Genomic DNA, 22,606 nt, shown 5'->3' with positions numbered 1-22,606 from the left:
AATCAACTGATTTTAATACTGATGAATGCATTGAATGCAATTTGCCTTTCCATCATTAAACGCTTATAATATGTTTCTAAAAATAAGCATGCTAAATGAAAACCACAAATTTCTTAGATAACATGTAACAAGGATGGGTTACATTCCTGACCTGTAGCTCTAACATTAAAAAACTGTTTCCTATTCTGAAACTAACTGGACAAAATATACTAACTCTTTCTTTCTGGGTGGGGATGTCCAGACCTAGAGGGCATTGGTTTAGGGTAAGAGGGGAAAGATTTAAAAGGGATTTAAGGAGCAACTTTTTCATGCAGACAATGGTGCATCTATGGAAAGAGCTGCCAGACGAAGTGGTGGAGGCTGGTACTATTACAACATTTAAAAGGCATCTGGATGGGCATATGAATATGCAGGGTTTAGAGAGATATAGTCCAAGTGCTAGCACATGGGACTAGATGAGGTTAGGATACCTGGTCAGCATGGATGAATTGTACCAATGGGTCTGTTTCCATGCTGTACATCTTTATGACTCTCTATGACTTTTAATAACCTAATAACTCTCTGTAATAAATCTCCTATTGCTACTTGTTTCTGATGCTCCCACTCATGTCTTTCTTGTTCCCTGCTTCCCCCTCTGCATGTGTTGATTGCCGCCTCCTCTCTTCATCTTTGCTGCTTGCTACCTCTCACTACAATACTCCTGCTTAGTGAGTTTCTGTTACTCCCTATTGCTCCCGGTTTTCCTCTGCAATCCTTCCACTTAGCTATCCCTTTACTAGTCAACCCATCTGCTCAATGTTTTCCATTGCTGCTTCCTCTTATTTGCTGTTAGAATTCTTTGAGAAGGTAACAAGCAAGTTAGACAAAAGAAAGTCAGTGAACATGATCTGTTTGGATTTCCAGAAGGCCTTTGACAATGTGCCACACAGGAAGCTGCTAAATAAGATGAGAGCCTATGCTATTAGGAGCAAAGTAGTGGAATGGATAGAGGATTGGTTGACTAGCAGAAGACAGAATAGATATAAAAGGGTCTCTTTCAGGAGGGCAGTTGATGACTAGTGGAGTTCCACGGGTGTCTGTGTTATGACTCCAGCTATTCATATAATAAAATAACAATTTGGATGAAGGAGCTAAGAGCACTGTTGCTAAATTTGTAGATGACACAAAGATAAATTGAGGGACAGGTAGTGTTGAGGAGGTGGGAAGCTGCAGAAGGTCTTGGACAGACCAGGAGAGTGGGTAAAGAAGTGACAAATGTAATGTGGGAATGTGTGAGGTTCAGTACTTTGATAGAAAGAATAGAGGCTTAGAATGTCTAGATGGGGAAGGCTTTGGAATTCTGAAGCAAAAGGGACTTAGGAGTTCTAGTTCAGGATTCTCTAAAGGTTAACATGAAGGTTCATTTGTCAGTTAGGAATGTGAATGCAATGCAAGCATTAATTTCAAGAAGGCTAGAATACAAGAGCAGAAATATGCTGCTGAGGCTGTATAAGACTCTGGTCAGACTGTATTTGGAATATTCTGAGCAGGTTTGGACCCAAGTATTCAAGGAAGGAAGTGATAGCATTGAAGAGAATCCAGAAGTTTTCAAGAATTACTCTGGAGATGAAGGGTTTGTCATATGAGGAGCAGTTGAGGACTCTGGGTTGGTACTTGGAGTTTAGAAGGATGAGGAGAAATCTGATTGAAACTTACAAAATACTGAGAGGCCTGCACAGAGTGAACGTGGACAAAATGTTTCCATTAGTAGGAGAGACTAGGACCCGAGGGCCCAGATTCAGTGTGAAGGGATACCCCTTTAAAACTGACATGAGGAGGGAGGTCTTCCAGCAGACCTTTTTTTTTTTTGCAAATTATTTTGTGGCCTAAAAAAAGAACTTGCGTCCAAACAGCAATTCCAGGTTCTCTCACCACTCTAGAGTCCTTCACAATTAATTAGGTACTTTAGAAATCAAATCGTTGTCGCAGCAACTAATTTGTAAAAAGCAGGATTTCATAAACAGCAAATCAAAATAATGATATTCAATAATTTTGATGGTGGTAGTTGCGAAGCATTTTTGGCCAATTTACCAGGAAATCTTTGCTTTTCTTCAAATATTGCAAGCGATCTTTGCATCAATCTCCATGGACTTCATATTGACACCTTGTTGTATAAATTAGATAATATGTAAATTACGGCTTAGTCACAGTGTTGAATGTATCTCTAGAAGCTAGCATTAAGAACACAGGAAATTGGACTTCAAGCCTCCTCTGTTTATTATTGATGAGAATTAGGTGCCACCTTCAGCACCAGAAACCATTCCCAAGAAGCACCACATCTGAAATGCCTGCTGTGGATGTAGGGAGACGAAAAGCACAACCGGTCAGGCAGCATCCGAGGAGCAGGACAATCGATGTTTTGGGCATAAGCCCTTCATCAGGAATTGGGCTTGTGGGTCAGGGGGGCTGAGAGATAAATGGGAGGGGGGTTGGGCTGGGGGAAGGTAGCTGGGAACATGATAGATAGATGAAGGTGGGGTGGAAGTGATGGGTCAGAGAGGAGGGTGGAGCAGATAGGTAGGAAGGAAGATGGACAGGTAAGACAGGTCTAGGGACGGTATCGGTTGGAAGGACTGGGATAAAGTTGAGGGGAGGGTAAATGAAGAAACTAGTGAAATCCACAATGATCCAGTTTTGAATCTGAGGGCATCGTCGACCATGCGGGAGGGGAATTGTGATCCCTTCAGTGCATTTCATCCACTTCCTGCACTCAGCCCTCGAACCACACCCCTCCAATTGCTACAACAACAGAACCACACCCCCCCCACCCCCGGTCCTCACTTTTCACCCTGCCAGTCTCCGGGTACATCTCATATCCCCTACTCCATCGTTAGAAATATATTTCCCTCCCCACCCCATCTGCATTTCGAAGAGACCATTCCCTCCACGGCTTCCTTGTCAGGTACACACCCCCACCATTCCACCCTTCACTCCCGGCACCTTCCCCTGACACCGCAAGAAGTGCAAAACCTGTGCCCACATCTCTCCCCTCACCTCCATCCAAGATCCCAAAAGAGCCTTCCACATCCGACAGAAATTTACCTGTATTTCCAGACACATCCGATGCACCCGATATGGTCTCCTCTATGTTGGGGAGACAGGACACAACTTGTGCATCATTTCAGAGAACATTTTTGGGCCACCCACACTAACCAACGCACTGCCCTGGGACTGAGCATTTTAACTCCCTGCCCCAGTCTGCCAAGGTCATGCAGATTCTGGCCCTCCTCCATCGCCAAACCCTAACCACCCAACGTCTGGAGGAAGATCGCCTCATCCTCTGCCTTGGGACCCTCCACCCGCACAGGATCAATGTGGATTTCACCAATTTCCTAATTTCCCCTCCCCTCACCTTATCCCGGTCCCAACCTTCCAACTTGGCACCACCCCCTTGATCTATCCTACCTATCCATGTTCCTTCCCACCCATCTGCTCCACCTTCCTCTCCAATCTATTACTTTCACACAATCTTCATCTACCCATCACATTCCCAGCTACCTTTCCCCAACCCCAGCCCCCTTGGCCCACAAGCCACATTCCTGATGAAGGACTTATACCCGAAATATTAATTCTCCTGCTCCTCGGATGCTGCCTGACCGGCTGTACTTTTCCAGCTCCACACTCTTTGACTCTTATCTCCAGCATCTGCTGTCCTCACTTTCTCCTGAAAATGTAAGGAGACAAGGTAAAGCATTTCCTCAAAGTGCTCTGTATGCTTTGTGTCAGAGAGAACGAATGGTTCGTAAGTTAAGCTTGCATTATGCCCTTTTAATTTGTGAGGCTTCAATTTAAAAATAAGTAGCAATAACGCTTTAGTTTTAAACAAGATAAAATGTACTTTATTACAAAACATTGTGGTAAGTTATGCAAGTAAAAGCAATAAAGCTGCTAATAAAAGCATATGAGAATTAAGTGAAGATGCAGATGAAAAGTACTTACAAAGATAAAATGAAATTCAGTTCAGTCCTTTCAGATACTGTTGCAGGCCTGTGGCTTACAATTGAAGTATTATTTGGCTGGTGTGAAGGATTGAAGCGTTCATCCAGGGCAATGCTGTTTATGTGGAAACAATTCAGAGAAGATTGAAGAGACAAATATTTGGAATGGTTATGTTGTCTTATGAGGAAGGATTGGACAAACTTAGTTTGTATCCACTGGAGTTTAGCTGAGTAAAAAGGAATTGAAACAAGTAAGATCCTACTGGGTCCTCATAGGGTGCAAGTGGAAAAGATGTTTCCTCTTGATGATTAATGTAGAATTAAGCCATAGAATGATTGCCCATTTAAAATAAAGATAATGTGAATTTATTTTCTCAGAGTCATGAGTCTTTTGGAACCTTCTTTCTCAAAAAGTGTAGACCAATGTCCTTCTTCATTTTTAAAGCATTAACAGTTAGATTATTGATAAGGAAGGGAATGAAAGATTATTAAAGGTAGATATAGATACCAGTTTATTAGTTTAGCTATGATCATATTGAATGGCAGTACAATCTCAAGGGCACAAGTGGTGTACCCCTTCAACTGACTCATGTTTATATTATATGTGCACCTCCAGAATGTGATACAGAGCTATACAGCAGACTTGTGAGCAAAGGTAGAGTTCATGGAATAAAAGTGATACTCAAAACATGGATACGAAGTTAGCTGAGTGATAAGAAACAAAGAAGATGGTTAATGGATGTTGTTCAGATTGGACGATCATATTTTCAGTGGAGTTCCTTAGAGTTCAGTGCTGTGATCTTTGCTTTTGCTATTACATATTAATATTTTTGTGTATGAAACACAGTTCAAAATTTGCTGATTGTACTAAGCTTGGAAATGTAAACTGTGAGGAGGTTAGTGTAGAACTTCAAAACAACATGGTCAAGCTGGTGAAGTAGGTGGATATGGTGGAAGATGTTCAATGTGGGCATAGAAATTATTTGAATTGAATTAGGTTTATTGTCACATGTACGCAAATGAGTACAGTAAAAAGTTTGCAAATCGCCACTTACAGCTCAGTCTTAAGTACAAAGGTATCTAGGTACAGAATCTTGGTACATAGCAGAGAAATAACGAAAATAAAGTTTTAAAAAGTTACACATTACAGTCCTTCTTACTAAAAAGTAGTAGAACAAAGAAACACAGTTAACAGTTCAAACACCACAGTCCAAAAGCACTGAGCCAAGCTAGGCTCACAGTCCTCACAAGGGCTCAACCTCACCCCCACCACTGCCCTGGCTGCCTGCTCTTGCTGCCTTGCAGCCAGTTTCTACTCCCACCACTGCCTTGGGCTGCTTGCTCCTGCTCTTACCAATAAACCTAATTCAATTCAAATGTGGGCTGAAGCAATTTTTGAAGCAAGAATATGGACAGCATAAGATAAAGGATACAGCTACAAGTGGGATGCAGAAGCAAAGAGGTTTGGATGTATGTAACTTGAGATTGAGTATCCAGTTCTAATCCTCCATCTAATTGTTCTGTCTGTGGACTAAGGTTAAATTATTCAGCATCTGGAGCATTTCAGGCTTTTGGCTTTCCTGGGTAATTTTATCCATTGCTCCCTAACTACCATGTTTTAAATGGTATGTACACAAGAATGTTAAGTGCCTCACTACTTAGATTTCCTTTCACTTGAATAGCCTTCAGATCAAAATGAAAAATTGTTGTAGCGTTAGATCAAAAGGATTTACTGTGGTTTCTCATTTTTGTAATTGAGTAATTTGGATCACTGACACTTTACGTTTTTGGCTTTCAGTCAGTTTATTTTAGTGTAATGGGAAGAAGGTGATGGCACGTTGATATTGTTGCAGGAATAGTAATCCAGAGGGCTATTGCTGAAACTGGGTTTGATTCTCACTACAGTAGATGGCTTTAAAAATTCAATTTTTAAAAAATGCAAAAATCTAAGTTTTAAAATATCTGGAATTAAAAGTTCAGTGATGATCATGAAACCATTGTTAATTGCCATATAAAGCTATCAGTTTCACTAATGCCTTACTTGGTCTGGTCAGCAACGTGTTTGACTCTTAACAATCTCTGATATGGCTTAGTAAGCCACTTAATCATATTAAACCATGTGAAAAAACTTCAAAATGAATGAAACTGGATGGACCACCTAGCATTGAACTAGGAAATGGAAACACCAGGGATATATTTCCCTCCCCACCCCTTTCCGCCTTCTGCAAAGACCGTTCCCTCTGTGACTACCTGGTCAGGTCCACGCCCCCCTACAACCCACCCTCCCATCCTGGCACCTTCCCCTGCCATCGCAGGAACTGCAAAACCTGTGCCCACACTTCCTCCCTCACCTCAATCCAAGGCCCTAAAGGAGCCTTCCACATCCATCAAAGTTTTACCTGCACATCCACTAATATCATTTATTGTATCCGTTGCTCCCGATGCGGTCTCCTCTACATTGGGGAGACTGGACGCCTCCTAGCAGAGCGCTTTAGGGAACATCTCTGGGACACCCGCACCAATCAACCAGACTGCCCTGTGGCTCAACATTTCAATTCTGCCGAGGACATGGAAGTCCTGGGCCTCCTTCACCGCTGCTCCCTCACCACCAAATACCTGGAGGAAGAACACCTTATCTTCCGTCTCGGAACACTTCAACCCCAGGGCATCAGTGTGGACTTCAACAGTTTCCTAATTTCCCCTTCCCCCACCTCACCCTAGTTCCAAACTTACAGCTCAGCATTGTCCCCATGACTTGTCCTACCTGCCTATCATCTTTTCCACCTATCCACTCCACCCTTCCCCCACCCCCGACCTATCACCTTCATCCCCTCCCCCACTAACCTATTGTACTCTATACTACTTTCTCCCCACCCCCACCCTCCTCTAGCTTATCTCTCCACGCTTCAGGCTCTCTGCCTTTATTCCTGTTGAAGGGCTTTTGCCCGAAACATCGATTTCGCTGCTCCTCAGATGCTGCCTGAACTGCTGTGCGCTTCCAGCACCACTAATCCAGAATCTGGTTTCCAGCATCTGCAGTCATTGTTTTTACCTAGGAAATGGAAACAGCAACGTTGACGCTGCCAAGTTCTTCTTACTAACGTCTGCAACTAGTGCCAAAATTAAGAGATCTGTCTCAGGGGCATGTCAAGCAACAGCCTGACAGAGTGATACTCATGGAATTGTTGCCTACAGACCATGATCCAGATACCATTGCTATTCTGAGTATGTCATACCTAGCACAGATGGCAGCACAGTAGTTTACATGGTGTGGGCATGGCCTGGGAGTGCTCAACATTGACGCCGGACTGTATGAAGTCTCATGACATGAGGTCAAACATGGGCAAAAGACCTCCTGCTGATTACTACCTACCACCACAACCCCAACCTTCTGATGATTTAGTACTCCTTCATGTTGAACACCACTTGGGAGAAAGCACTTGAAAGTAGAAAAGTTGCAGAATGAACTTTGGGAGCCAGAGGTCAGTTTCCATCGCCAAGACTGGGTCAGGTTGAATAGGGCATAGCTGCTAGACTGTGTCTGCGACTGGTCAGAAGGAACTAACAGGTGGAAAGAACATATTTGACCTCATCCTCATCAATCTTCCTATAACTGTGCATTTGTCCATTGCAGTATCTTTGAGTAACCACTGCATTGATGTTGTGGATTTAAAGTCTTCACTCCACTCCCTCCGCTCCAACCCCAACCTCACTATCAAACCGGCAGACAAGGAAGGCGCAGTGGTAGATTGGCGCACTGATCTTTACACCGCTGAAGCTAGATGCCAATTCGCGGACACCTCCTCCTACTGCCCCCTTGACCATGACCCCACCTCCCACCACCAAACCATCATCTCCCAGACCATCCAGAACCTCATCACCTCCGGAGATCTCCCATCCACCACCTCCAACCTCATGGTCCCACAACCCCGCACTGCTGTTTCTACCTCCTGCCCTAAATCCACAAACCCGACTGCCCCGGCCGACCCATTGTCTCAGCCTGCTCCTGCCCCACCGAACTCATCTCTGCATACCTCGACACTGTTCTGTCCCCCTTAGTCCAAGAACTCCCCACCTACGTTTGGGGCGCCACCCACACCCTCCACCTCCTCCATGATTTTTGCTTCCCCGGCCCCCAACGCCTTATCTTCACAATGGATATCCAGTTCCTACACACTTCCATCCCCCATCACGAAGGCCTCCAAGTCCTCCGCTTCTTCCTCTCCCGCCGACCCAACCAGTACCCTTCCACTGACACCCTCCTCTGACTGACTGAACTGGTCCTCACTCTTAACAACTTCTCCTTCCAATCCTCCCACTTCCTCTAAACCAAAGGAGTAGCCATGGGCACCCGCATGCACCCCAGCTATGCCTGCCTCTGTCGGATATGTGGAACAGTCCATCTTCTGCAGCTACACTGGCACCACCCCCCCACCTTTTCCTCCGCTACATCGATGATTGTACTGGCGCTACCTCGTGCTCCCACGAGGAGGTTGAACAGTTCATCCACTTTACTAACACCTTCCACCCCAACCTCAAATTTACCTGGACCGTCTCAGACTCCTCCCTCCCCTTCCGAGACTTCTCCATTTCTATCTCGGGCGACCGACTCAACACAGACGTTCACTACAAACTGACCGACTCCCACAGCTACCTAGATTACACCTCCTCTCACCCTGCTCCCTGTAAAAACGCCATCCCATATTCCCAATTCCTTCGCCTCTGCCGCATCTGCTCCCAGGAGGACCAATTCCACTATCGAACAACCCAAATGACCTCCTTCTTCAAAGACTGCAATTTCCCCTCAGACGTGGTTGACGATGCTCTCCACCACATCTCCTCCACTTCCTGCACCTCCGCCCTTGAACTCCGCCCCTCCAATTGCCACCAGGACAGAACCCCACTGGTCCCCCCCTCCACCCCACCAGCCTCCGGATACATCATATCATCCTTCGTCATTTCTGCCACCTCCAAACAGACCCCACCACCAAGGATATATTTCCTTCCCCACCCCTATCAGCGTTCCGGAGAGACCACTCCTTCCGCGACTCCCTCGTCAGGTCCACACCCTCAACCAACCCCACCTCCACTCCCGGCACCTTCCCCTGCAACCGCAAGAAGTGCAAAACTTGCCCCCACACCTCCCCCCTCACCTCCCTCCAAGGCCCCAATGGATGCTTCCATATCCATCGCAAATTCACCTGCACCTCCACACACATCATTTACTGTATCAGTTGCACCCGATGTGGTCTCCTCTACATCGGGGAGACAGGCCGCCTACTTGCGGAACATTTCAGGGAACACCTCTGGGACACCCGCACCAACCAACCCAACCGTCCCGTGGCTGAACACTTTAACTCCCCCTCCCACTCCACCAAGGACATGCAGGTCCTTGGCCTCCTCCATCGCCAGACCCTGACCACATGACGCCTGGAGGAAGAGCGCCTCATCCTACACCCAGGAACCCTCCAACCACACGGGATGAATGTAGATTTCTTCAGCTTCCTCATTTCCCCTCCCCCCCACCTTTTCTCAGTCCTAACCCCCGGATTCAGCCCCGCCCTCTTGACCTGCAATTTTCTTCCCGACCTCTCCGCCCCCACCCACTTCAAGTAGTGAAGAAGGCTAACAACATGCTGGCCTTCATAACAAGAGGGATTGAGTATAGAAGCAAAGAGGTTCTTCTGGAGCTGTACAGGGCCCTGGTGAGACCACACCTGGAGTACTGTGTGCAGTTCTGGTCTCCAAATTTGAGAAAAGACACTCTGGCTATTGAGGGAGTGCAGCGTAGGTTCACGAGGTCAATTCCTGGAACGGCGGGATTACCTTACACAAGACTGGACCGACTGGGCTTGTATACCCTTGAGTTTAGAAGACTAAGAGGGGATATGATTGAGACATATAAGATTATTAAAGGATTAGACACTCTGGAGGCAGGAAACATGTTTCCACTGATGGGTGAGTGCCAAACCAGAGGACACAGCTTAAAAATACGGGGTAGACCGTTTAGGACAGAGATGAGGAGAAACTTCTTCACCCAGAGAGTGGTGGCTGTGTGGAATGCTCTGCCCCAGAGGGCAGTGGAGGGCCAGTCTCTGGATTAATTTAAGAAAGAGTTGGATTGAGCTCTCAAGGATTGTGGAATCAAGGGTTATGGAGATAAGGCAGGAACAAGATACTGATTAAGGATGATCAGCCATGATCATATTGAATGGTGGTGCAGGTTCGAAGGGCAGAATGGACTACTCCTGCACCTATTGTCTATTGTCACCCCCTCTTCGGCCTATCAAGCTCACCCTCACCTCCTTCCACTTATCGTATTCCCAGCACCCCTCCCCCAAATTCCCCCCCCCTAACCTTTATCTCAGCCCGCTTGGCACACCAGCTTCATTCCTGAAGAAGGGCTTATGGCCGAAACATTGATTCTCCTGCTCCTCTGCTGCTGCCTGGCCTGCTGTGTTTTTCCAGCACCACATTTTTCAACTCTATAACAGATTGTTGGCTCGTCCAGGTTTGAACCTGGGACCTCTCAAAATGCTTTTCCCATTTGACAATTTTACACAAACCAACTTTGCAACACAATTAAATAATTCACTGCACGGGGCACCACGTAGATCCTCATCCTCATTGATGGAATAGCTCAGCATACGTGTGCAGAATGCAAAGCTGAATTACTTGCGACAATCTTCGACCTGAAGTGCTTAATGCATGATGCATCTTGCCTTCCTTTGGAGGTTCCCAACATCGCAGATGCAAGTCTTCAACCAATGTAGTTCACATGATATCAAGAAAAACCTGAAAGCACTGGATGCTGTATAGCCTCCAGGCTCTGACAATAACCTGGTTATAATATTGGTGACTTGTGTTCCAGAACTTGCTGCACCCCTACCTAAGTGTTTAGGTATGGCTGAACTCCAGAGGGAAGATGAGTGCCCATGACATCCAGTCTCCATTTGGCTGAGTGTGGTATCAAGGACACCTAACAATGCAAGTCAGTGGGAATTTTTACATTAGACTAACAGTATAGAAACAGGCATTTTGGCCCAACAAGTCCACACCGACCCTCCGAAGAGCAACGCGCCCAGATCCATTCCCCTACACCTAAGGCTATGGGCAATTTAGCATGGCAATTCACCTAACCTGCACATTTTTGGACTGTGGGAGGAAACCAGAACACCTGGGGAAACCCACGCAGACACAGGGAGAATGTGCAAACTCCACACAGACAGTTGCCTAAGGCGGGAATTGAACCTGGGTCTCTGGCACTGTGAGGCAGCAGTGCTAACTGCTGTGCCACTGTGCTGTTTGTGGTGATTATCGGTTGGTTGGAGTCATACCTGGCACAAGGGAAGATGATTTCAGTTGCTTTGGATGATTCATCAGTCTAGGTCAGCATCAGCCCATCATTTTTACTTTCGAGTTTTTTTACTTGCTCAGCACATTTAAAACTTTTTTTTTGTAATTTCTTTTTGAAACTGGAGAAAGTTTAGAAGAGAAGTTTAAAATTGAGCAGATATGAATAACAGAGTAAAGGAGTTAAATTTCTTTAAAATCTCTGATAGATTTAACTTGGATTATGTGCACATCGAAGCAATAGTCTGTGGTAGTTTATTTATGTTGTAGTTTCATCAAAGCTGTACACTGACATGTTACTTTTAAAATGAACTTTAATTAAAGTGCTTTATTAGAAGGACATTGAAACATCAGAATTAGAATTCTAGAAGTAAAATTAAGATCCCGATCTAATGAGCAGCAGTAATAACAATCAGATCGCCATTGCACTGAAATTCTCCTGACTCAGTGCTGCAGCATATTTCCTCCAGTGTATTCAGATCCTGGTTTTCACAGTATCATTGGAGGAACTTCACTGGTGCAGTAGAGTTAAGGGAAGGCAGGACACATTCCATTTTTATTATTGGATATGGTGTCTCTGTCACGGTCAACATTTCATGCTCATCCCTGTACACCTTGGAAAATATGGTAATGTGCTACATTCATGAACTGCTGTAAAATGCCAAGATTTAAGATTCTTAAAACCATAATAATAGTCATTATGTCTAGTGGCTTATTCGGATTGTGGTGAGGTGAATTTTATTGGTAATTTCCCTATTTAATTAAAATTTCTGGTCATCCGTTTGATAGTATTTTCCTATAGCTGGTTATAGTGGAATGTTTAGATTTTAGGCAAAAATTGGTGGAGAAACTCAGTAAGTCTGGCAGCATCTGCAAAGAGAAAACAAGATTAATGTTTTGTGTCCAGTGACACTTCCTCAGAACTGATAGGAGCCAGGAAAAGGTGGCATTTATGCTGATAAAGTGGGTGGGACGAGGTGGAGGGAGCATGTGGGAGGTAGGTGGGATGTGGGGGGCAGATGAGGGAGAAGGAGCCCAGGGTTAAGAGGGAGAGAGGGTTTAAAAAATAATGGACAGTCAAAGTGATTGTTGATAATAAGCTAGAAAAAAAGAGAAGCTAGATAGTTGATAATGGGTCCTTTGAGTAGGTGAAATTGGGTTAGCTGTACTCTGAGCGAAAACAATCCATGGTGGTACAGTAGTTAGCACTGCTGCCTCACAGTGCCAGAGACCCAGGTTCAATTGCCACCACAGGTGACTGACTGTGTGGAGTTTGCACATTCTCCCCGTGTCTGCGTGGGTTTCCTCCGGGTGCTCCACTTTCTTCCCACAGTCCAAAAATATGCAGGTTAGGTGAATTGGCCATGCTAAAATTGCCCGTAGTGTTAGTTGAAGGGGTAAATGTAGGGGAATGGGTCTGGTGGGTTGCCCTTTGGTGGGTCAGTGTGGACTTGTTGGGCCGAAGGGCCTGTTTCCACACTGTAAGTAATCTAATCTAATTTATGACAGGATCTGGGGTTGTGGGTGCGGGTCATAGACATGGAAGGAGGTACCCATGCCCTAAAATTATTGAACTCGATATGGAGTCCTGAAGGCTGTAAGACCCAAAATGGAACATGAGATGCAGTTCTTCCAACTTGCAGACCTGAGACAGAAATGTTACGAAAATAGTGGTGTGTTGAATTAGCAGATAGTGGCTCAAGATAATTTTTATAGATCAAACATAGGTGTTCTACAAAATGGTCACCCAGTCTGCACTTAGTCTCCCACTGTAGAGGATACCACATTTTGAGCGATGAATACAGTAGACTAGATTGAGTAAGGTGCATGTAAATCACAGTTTCCACCTAAATGGTATGCCTGGGCCCTTGGATTGTGAGGAGAGAGGAATTGCATGGGAAAGTGTGGGAATGTGTTGGGGGTAGAGATGGAGAAGGGTGTCTCAGAGAAATGGTTCCCTGTCAAATGCTGACAAGGGAGGGGAAGAGAATATATGCATAATAGTGACATCCTGCTCGAGGTGGTAGAAATGGCAGCTTCTGATCCTTTGCATGTGGATGCTGAAGGAGTAGGACGTGAGGAGCAGGGGAGCTCTATCATTATTGGAGAGAAGGGATGAAGGCAAAATGTGGAAACATAGGAGGTAAGGAACAGGAATATAACATTTGATCTCCTCCAGCTTGCTCCACCATTCAATATAACCAAGGCAAATAATCATTCTAACCTCCCCCATATCCCTTGATTCATTTAGCCACCAGAGCTATATCTACCAGATTCTTAAATCCATGTAATGTTTTGGCCTCAAAACCTCTATGTGCACACCAATCTCTGGTGAAGAAATTCCCCCCACCAACTTCAATCGGTGACATCCTTCCTGCATTATTTAACCTGTTGAATCCTGTTAGAATTTTATTGTTTTCTTTGAGATTCTCCCTCACCCACCCATTCATTCTTCTAAACTCAGTGAGTATAATCCTAATCGACTCAATCTTTCCTCACAAGTCAGTCCTGCCATTCCAGGAATCAATTTAGTAAATTTTCGCTATACTCTCTCTCTCTTGTAAAAACATTCTTCCTCGGATAAGGAAACCAACACTGCACACGATATTCCAGTTGTGGCCTCGCCAATGCCCTGTCTAATTGCAGCAAAACATCCTTGTTTCTGTACTCAAATCCTCTTGCTATGAATACTTGTAAACCACCACCTGTCAGTCAGAAAAATACCTATTAGAGTCATAGAGATGTACAGTATGGAAACAGACCCTTCAGTCCAACCCGTCCATGCTGACCAGAAATCCCAACCCAAGCTAGTCCCACCTGCCAGCACCCGGCCCATATCCCTCCAAACCCTTCCTATTCATATACAAATCCAAATGCCTCTTAAATGTTGCAATTGTACCAGCCTCCACCACATCCTCTAGCAGCTCATTCCATACACGTACCACCCTCTGCGTTAAAAAGTTGCCCCTTAAGTCTCTTTTATATCTTTCCCCTCTCACCCGAAACCTATGCCCTCTAGTTCTGGACTCCCCAACCCCAGGGAAAAGACTTTGTCTATTTATCCTATTCTTGCCCTTCATTTATTTATACTCTGTTTTCTGTGTGTTAACCACTTTCTGTCTATCTTAATATACCACCCTTATCCTACATGCATTAATTTACACATTAATCTCTTATGTGGGACTTAGTCAAACACCTTCTGACGGTCCAAATGAACATCTAAATTCTTCAGAACTGAGAGCATCCGTTGGTTCCCTCTATTAACTATACTAGTTACAGCCTTGAAGGATTTGAAGAGTGGATTTGTCAAGCCTGATTTCCCTTTTGTAAATCTGTGCTGACTGTCAATTCTACCAGTGTTTCTAAGTGCTCTGCTGAACAATCCTTGGTAATATACACTCTCATCTTCCTCACTGCCAGTGTCAGATTCATTGGTTTATAATTCCCAGTTTTGTCTCTATCTACCTTTTTTTAAAAATAGTGGATTATATTAGCTAGCCTTCAATATGTCAAAACAGTTCCAGCTTCTAAAGGATCTTGGAAGATGATGACCAAGACATCCACTGTTTCTAGAGCTACTTCCTTTAATACTCTTAAGATGTAGATTATCAAGTACTGGGGATTTATCAGCCTTCAAAACTGTCAATTCCCCAGTACCACTTTTCTACTAATACAGATTTGCTGCAGTTTCTTCCTGTCACTAAACCCTGTGTTCCCTATTCTTTCTGGTATATTAGTTATGTCCTGCTTTGTGATTCCAAAGCAAAGTGTGAATTTAGTTTGTTAGCCATTTAGTGTTCCCGATTATAAATGCCCCCATTTCTGACTATAAGGAAACTCTGTTAGGTTTCACCAATCATTTTATCTTTACATACCTATAAAAACGTATTTATAGTCAGTTCTTATGTTCCCTGCAAGCTTACTGTCATTCTCTATTTTCCCATCGTCAGACTATTGTTTATTTTCGGGAAAAGTTTGGGAAATGGGTTGGACATAGCTAAAGGAGTCGCTGGCTGAGGAACAATCCCTGAGCCCCCTCCAGGAAGGTAACATAATCAGAACAGATGCAACAGAGAGAGAGAAACTGGGAGAATGGAATGGATTCATTACAGGGGGCAGGGTGTGGTCTTGCAACTTATATCCGTGACCAGCCTATCTACAGAAATGGAAACAGAAATGTCATAGAATGGAAAAGCAGAGTCAGCATAAATACCACCATCTCAGACCTCTTAGTTCTGAAGAATTGTCATTCGAAATGAAACTTCAACACCCATTTCTGTTCACAGACACTGCCAGATCCCCTGAGTTTTTCCAGCAATCTGTTTTTGTTTGTTTCAGATCTCCAGCATCCACATTTCTTTGTTTTACTGTATTTTTAAATTTAGTTTGCTTTGAAATTTTTATATGGTATCCTGACCGTAATATGCATTTCAGTGATCATTGTTACATCATTACAAATATCAGAGATGCAGGGTTTGTGACAATGCTATTTTGTAAATTTTACTAGAAATGTATCGTTTTATTGTTTCCTGTTATTGCAAGGTTGTTAAAGAATTAAATAAAGCTGTAGCCTGATTTTGAAAGTTAACTTGAGTTGTGAACTTCTTCATCACATTGCTTTCTCAGTACTAGTATTGAATTCTCAATTTCAATAGCTTCACTCTTTTGTCAGTCTTTGGTCAGTTTAAAGTGCTGTTGTCTATTCCGGATCTAAGAGAGTCTGTTCAAAATATTTTCTTCATGCGAAAAGGCTGTGAATTGTATAGTATCAAAAGATTTGCATATCCATATGTATAAATAATTAAAAGCTTGTGCACAGGTACAAAGATCATCCAGGAAGTCCAAGCATTTTTTAGTCTTTATGTCGACTCACAGTTTTGGAAAATAAAAGAGGAAATCACGCTCTTGTTATGACACGGGGTAAACCCCCATGTTAATTTAAAACAGCCACACAGAAAAGATTTATCCCGTGCAGTAATCCATGAAAATTCGAGGCCAAGAACTAGTTAAAGTAAAAAGTAACAACTTTATTTCTTCAAGTATAACAGAGAATAATTAACTAACAACGATTTAGAACTCCTTCCTCTAACCTATCATATATTTTCTCTTCTTTAATACTTGTCCAATAAAACCCTGATTAAGATTTACCAAAATTCAAATTTCAAAACCAGTCAGCTGTCAAATCTTTTTCTGTAGATTTTCTTCTTCTTAGGATTTCTCTTTCACTGGTTGTTGAATCAGAATCCCTACAGTGTGGAAACAGGCCCTTCTGCCCAACAAGTCACACCGACACTCCAAAGAGTAACCCAACCAGACTCATTCCCCAACACTATTATCCTGCATTTACACCTGACTAATGCACCTAACCTACACATCCCTGAACACCATTAGCAATTTAGCATGGCCAATTCACCTAACCTGCACATCTTTAGATTGTGGAAGGAAACCAGAGCATCCAGAGGAAACCCACGTAGACACAGGGAGAATGTGCAAACTCTGCACAGACAGTTGCCCAAGGATGGAATCGAACCTGGGTCCCTGGTGCTGTGAGGCAGCAGTGTTAACCATTGAGCCACTGTGTGCCCCTTGATAGATAAATGCATCTTTAAGAGAGCTAACCTTCCAGGCAATCAGCAGATGTTGGCGGCTTAACAGTTCTGTCCACAACTGTTCAAGTTTTCCTGATCTTATACCCCAAAGTATCAGATTGTGTCATTGGCTTTTAATAGTGTCAATATACTAAAGTCAAACTTGATTTGAGGTCGGTATTTTGGGGTATAATTTGAACTGATTGGCCGAATTTGGTTTTGTTTTTTTTGTCTCCAGGCAACCCAGCTAATCTGGCTGTTCGATCAAGTATTATATTGTTCCATTGTTCAGAACACTTGGAACTATACCAGGTAGTTCTGCTAGCTTTTAACTCTCCTAAAGGTACAGTACCACTTACACCTTCATAACACTCTCATTGTACAATGTACTCATTTAAGCAGATTGGGAGTGGAAAGTTTGATTTCACCTACCCAGTGTTGAGAAAGATATGTTGACCTTGGGAGGAGACACAAGGATTATAGCAGAGTTGATAAGTTAAAGCCAAGTTCTAAGTTAACAGGACTGGTGCTACCTCACAAGGAGATTTGTATTGGTTGCTGGAGTAGATTAAAAGTACTCAAACTCAAGGCGTCTGATTCCTGATGAAGGACTTTTGCCCGAAACGTCGATTTCGAAGCTACTTGGATGCTGCCTGAACTGCTGTGCTCTTCCAGCACCACTAATCCAGAATTTTACCTCCTAGATTAAAAGTAGTTTGTTGGAGGAATGGGAATCTGAGAGAGAACCAAAATTGAAAGGAAATAAAGTCAGTAGCAGGAAGTAGAAAAGCTCCAAGGGAGACTAGACATGGGAGAAACAAAGTAAAGAATCAAGTATGCTTGAAGTTTGGAATACAAGACCAGGCATGGTGAACATAAGAAAGATGTTCCTCATGACCACGAAGCCCAGAACTAGAGTTCAGAGCCTAAGGATACATGATAAGCCATTTAGTACTGAGATGAGGAGAAATTTCACCCACAGAGTGGTGAGCATGTAAAATTTCCTTCTACAGAAAGTGGTTAGAGCTAAAACATTAAATATTTTTAAGAAGGCGTTGCATATAGTTGTTTGAGGTTAAAGAGAGCAAAGTGTCTAAGGAGAAAGTGGAAATGACGTTCTGAGTTGAATTGAATTCTGAGCCATGATCAGGAACAGGAGTAAGCCATTCAACGCCTTGAGCATATTCCGATTCATTGAGATCATGACTATCTGTAGGTCTTTGGCCCATTATCCCTTAATCCCTTTTACTTAACAAACATTTATCTGTCTCAGTTTTAAAATTAACTGCAGATCCAGTATCTACTGTCATTTACAGAAGAGAGTTCCAAACATCTACAACCCTTTGTGTATAGAAATGCTTCCTAAGTCTCTCCTGAATGATCTGGCCCTTATCTTTGGACCATGTCCACCAGTTCTAGACTCTCCAACCAGTGGAAATAATTTATCTTTATCTACCCTGTGTCTTTCTGTTAATATCTTGAAGATTTTGATCACCCCTTAATTATCTAAATTCTCGAGAAATCGGGCCTAATTTATATAATTTCTCATCATAGCTTAACCCTTAAAGTCTAGGTATCATTCTTTTAAATCTACTTTGTACTCCTTCCAAATCCAATATGTGGTCCCTAAGGTGTGGTGCCTAGATCTGTTCACAGTACTCAATGTAGGGTCTAACCACGACTTTACATAACCAAAGCATAACTTTTGCATCCTTGCATTCCAAGCTCTAAATGTAAAGGCCAACATTCTGATAACCACCTTGATTATTTCCTGCACCTGTTTATGACATTTTATGCGTTTGAACTCTTAAGTCTTCTTAGACATCATTTATATTTAAGTATTTTGCCACACTATCTAGAAAGTACCCTGATGTATCCGTTTTCAGTCCAAAATGAATATTGAATAGTGGAGCAGTCTCGAAGAGCTGAATGGTCTACTCTTGCTTCTCTTTTCTATATTTCTATGCATTTTAATTACAAGGTTTAGGGCACTGTACTAGCTTGCACTCCAACCTATCATTTGACTTCCTAACTGTTTACTGCACCTGCCTCCTTGCTTTCATTGACCAGTGTAGAAAGAACACCCAGATCCCTTTGTAGATCCACATTTCCCAATATATCTCCATGTAAGTAATACTCTGCCTTTCTGTTTTTCACATTGAAGTGAATATCTTCACATTGAGCCATGTGGTACTGTGTCTGCCATGTGTTTGCCCACTCGCTCAACTTGTCTAAAAGTTGAAGATTCCTTGCATCCTCATAACTCTCAATCCTGCCCAGTTTTGTGTCCTCAGAACATTTACACATGTTGCATTTGGTTCTATTATCCAGATCATTTATATATATTGTGAATTGTTGGGGCCTAAGCACAGAACTTTGTAGCATCCGATGGTTGTTGCCTGCCATATGGAAAAAGACGCATTTAACCCCATGCTCTGTTTCTTGTCTGTTAACCAATTTTCAATTCATGTCAATATATTAGCTCAATCCCAAGTGCCTGAATTTTGCCCACTTATGTGGAAACCTATCAGAAGCCTTCTGAAATTCAAAATACGTCACATCACTGGTTCTGCCTGATCTATTTTATTAGATACATTCTCAAACACCACCAGATTTGTTAAGCATGATTTGCTTATCATAAATCCATGCTGATTTCAATCTCATTAATGTTTTCCATGTTTCTATTAGCACTTATTTTGTAATAGATTCTAACATTTTCCAACTGTAGATACTAGGATAACTGTAATTTTTGGTTTCTTTCCTCTATTCCTTTTTAAATAGTAGGGTTCTATTTACCACACTGCAATCTGCCAGAACTGCTTCAGTATAAAATGTCATTGCTACGGAAAGGTGTAACAAAAGTTCAGCAAATTTCTTCCTGGGGTGGTGGGACTGTCCTACGCAGAGAGATTAGGCAAACTAGACCTGTACTCTCAAAAACTTTGTAAGATAAATGGTGGTATCTTTGAAACTTATGAAATATCTAAAGGAATAGACTGGGTAGCTGCAAGGCTGATGTTTTCTTCCCAGTGGCAAGTCTAGTATTAGGGGGCACAATTTAGCATAATGTTAAAAGACACTTGAGAATGTGATGAGAATTATTTTGCTCAAAGCCTTCTGAATCTTTGGATTTCTAAACCCCAGAAGGCTTTGGAAGTCCAGTCTTCAAAATCTTTTTAATATAGAGATTTACAGATTTCTGATTATCAGTCACCTAGAGGGTTATGGAGTAGTATGGCTGGGAGGCCTTGAGGTTATTGATCAACTGTTGCTCTTTCAAGAACAAGTTTCCTTAGTTTCAACAGTCCTATGATGTACTTTTTAAACTTCTTAAAATTTTAAGAATGTCCAATATAGTATTTGGACCTGGTAGCAAGTGGTAATGGTAAGAGAGGGGGCTGAGCAAGGGGAACTCAAGAAGTCAATTGGATCTTCTCTGCGGAAAGGTATCTTTGTCAAAAAGAGTTTGTGAGACAGTCAAAGAATTTCCTTAAGCACATGTGAACTACAGAGTTAATACCTGGTGTTTTCCTAGTTTGACCTTAATTTCTTTTCATGTTTGTAAGACCTGATGCTAACAGAATAAGGAGTCCCTGCTTTATTGTTGTGGTTCTGTTCGCCGAGCTGGGAATTAGTGTTGCAGACGTTTCGTCCCCTGTCTAGGTGACATCCTCAGTGCTTGGGAGCCTCCTGTGAAGCGCTTCTGTGATGTTTCCTCCGGCATTTGTCGTGATTTGTATCTGTCGCTTCTGGTTGTCAGTTCCAGCTGTCTGCTGCAGTGGCCGGTATATTGGGTCCAGGTCGATGTGCTTATTGATTGAATCTGTGGATGAGTGCCTTGCCTCTAGGAATTCCCTGGCTGTTTTCTGTTTGGCTTGTCCTATACTAGTAGTGTTGTCCCAGCCGAACTCATGTTGCTTGTCATCTGCATGTGTGGCTACTAAGGATAGCTGGTCATGTAGTTTCATGGCTAGTTGGTGTTCATGGATGCGGATCGTTAGCTGTCTTCCTGTTTGTCCTATGTAGTGTTTTGTGCAGTCCTTGCATGGGACTTTGTACACTACATTGGTTTTGCTCATGCTGGGTGTCAGGTCCTTCGTCCTGGTAAGTTGTTGTCTGTGAGTGGCTGTTGGTTTGTGTGCTGTTATGAGTCCTAGTGGTCGCAGTAGTCTGGCTGTCAGTTCAGAAATGCTTTTGATGTATGGTAGTGTGGCTAGTCCTTTGGGTTGTGGCATGTCCTCATTCCGTTGTCTTTCCCTTAGGCATCTGTTGATGAAATTGTGGGGGTATCCGTTTTTGGCGAATACATTGTATAGGTGTTCTTCTTCCTCTTTTTGCAGTTCTGGTGTACTGCAGTGTGTTGTGGCCCTTTTGAACAGTGTCTTGATGCAACTTCTTTTGTGTGTGTTGGGATGGTTGCTTTCATAGTTTAGGACTTGGTCTGTGTGTGTGGCTTTCCTGTATACCTTTGTGGTGAATTCTCCGTTCGGTGATCTCTGAACCATCACATCTAGGAATGGGAGTTGGTTGTCCTTTTCTTCCTCTCTAGTGAATCGGATTCCTGTGAGTGTGGTGTTGATGATCCGGTGTGTGTTCTCTATTTCTGTGTTTTTAATGATTACAAAGGTATCATCTACATATCTGATCCAGAGTTTGGGTTGAATTTGTGGTAAGACTGTTTGTTCTAACCTTTGCATTACCGCTTCTGCGTTCCTAGACGTGATGGTACAGAGAACACTGAACAGATAATTCACCACAAAAGTTGCTTTACAGTAGAACAACGCATCTTTTTGTTGTGTGGGAGGACTCAGTTGCATAATTTTAACATAAGAGCTAGGCCAATTCAGGTAAATGTGAAATCATATTGATGTGGTAGGGATCTTATTGGCTGGCTATCGGGCCAGTTAGAGACCCATGCTCGCTCTTCGAGGGAAGGCCAAATGAGACAATGCTCTAAATAGGCGATGACAAGATGGTCACCTGTAATCAAGATCTATTGAGAGTTACCATCTAATCCAAGGCTGAGGGACAGTTTAGAAGGGTAAACCCAATATTCTAAAACTCCTTGCCATGAAAATCAGGAAGTGAAGTTGCACCGTCAGTTTTAGTGAGAATAGATATATGGAAGGATGTCGTGAGTCTCCTCGTGCCCTAATGGAGGGTATGAGATGCAGCAGCAATCACGATGGCATAGTGGTTAGCACTGCTGCCTCACTGCACCAGGGACTTGGGTTTCATTCCAGCCTCGGTTGACTGCCAATGCAGAGTTTTAGACATTCTCCCCATGTTTCCTCTGGGTGTTGTGCAACTTGAAAGGGTTCAGAAAAGATTTACAAGGATGTTGCCAGGGTTGGAGGATTTGAACTATAGGGAGAGGTTGAATAGGCTGGGCTGTTTTCCCTAGAGCGTCAGAGGCTGAGGGGTGACCTCATAAAAGTTTATAAAATCATGAGGGGCATGGATTGAATAAGTAGACAAGATATTTTCCCTTGGGTGAGGGAGTCCAGAACTAGAAGGCATAGATTTAGGATGAGAGGGGAAAGATTTAAAAGGGACCTAAGGGGCAACTTTTTCATACAGAGGGGTGGTACATGTATGGAATGAGCTGCCAGAGAAAGCGTTGGAGACTGGTACAATTACAACATTTAAAAAGCATCTGGATGGGTATATAAATAGGAAGGATTTAGA

General features: G+C 43.2%; 1 protein-coding gene across 6 annotated transcripts in view; it reads left to right on the top strand.

Annotated features, from left to right (window-relative positions):
• Nucleotides 1–22,606, top strand: part of ccdc178 (coiled-coil domain containing 178) — a 379,630-nt gene that overhangs the window by 41,571 nt on the left and 315,453 nt on the right. The gene's annotated exons all lie outside the window — the stretch shown is intronic.

Source organism: Chiloscyllium punctatum, chromosome 5 (genome assembly GCF_047496795.1).
Source record: "Chiloscyllium punctatum isolate Juve2018m chromosome 5, sChiPun1.3, whole genome shotgun sequence".
Lineage (NCBI taxonomy): Eukaryota > Metazoa > Chordata > Chondrichthyes > Orectolobiformes > Hemiscylliidae > Chiloscyllium > Chiloscyllium punctatum.
Note: the sequence above shows the minus strand (reverse complement) of the source record. Positions and strands in the feature narration are given on the sequence as shown.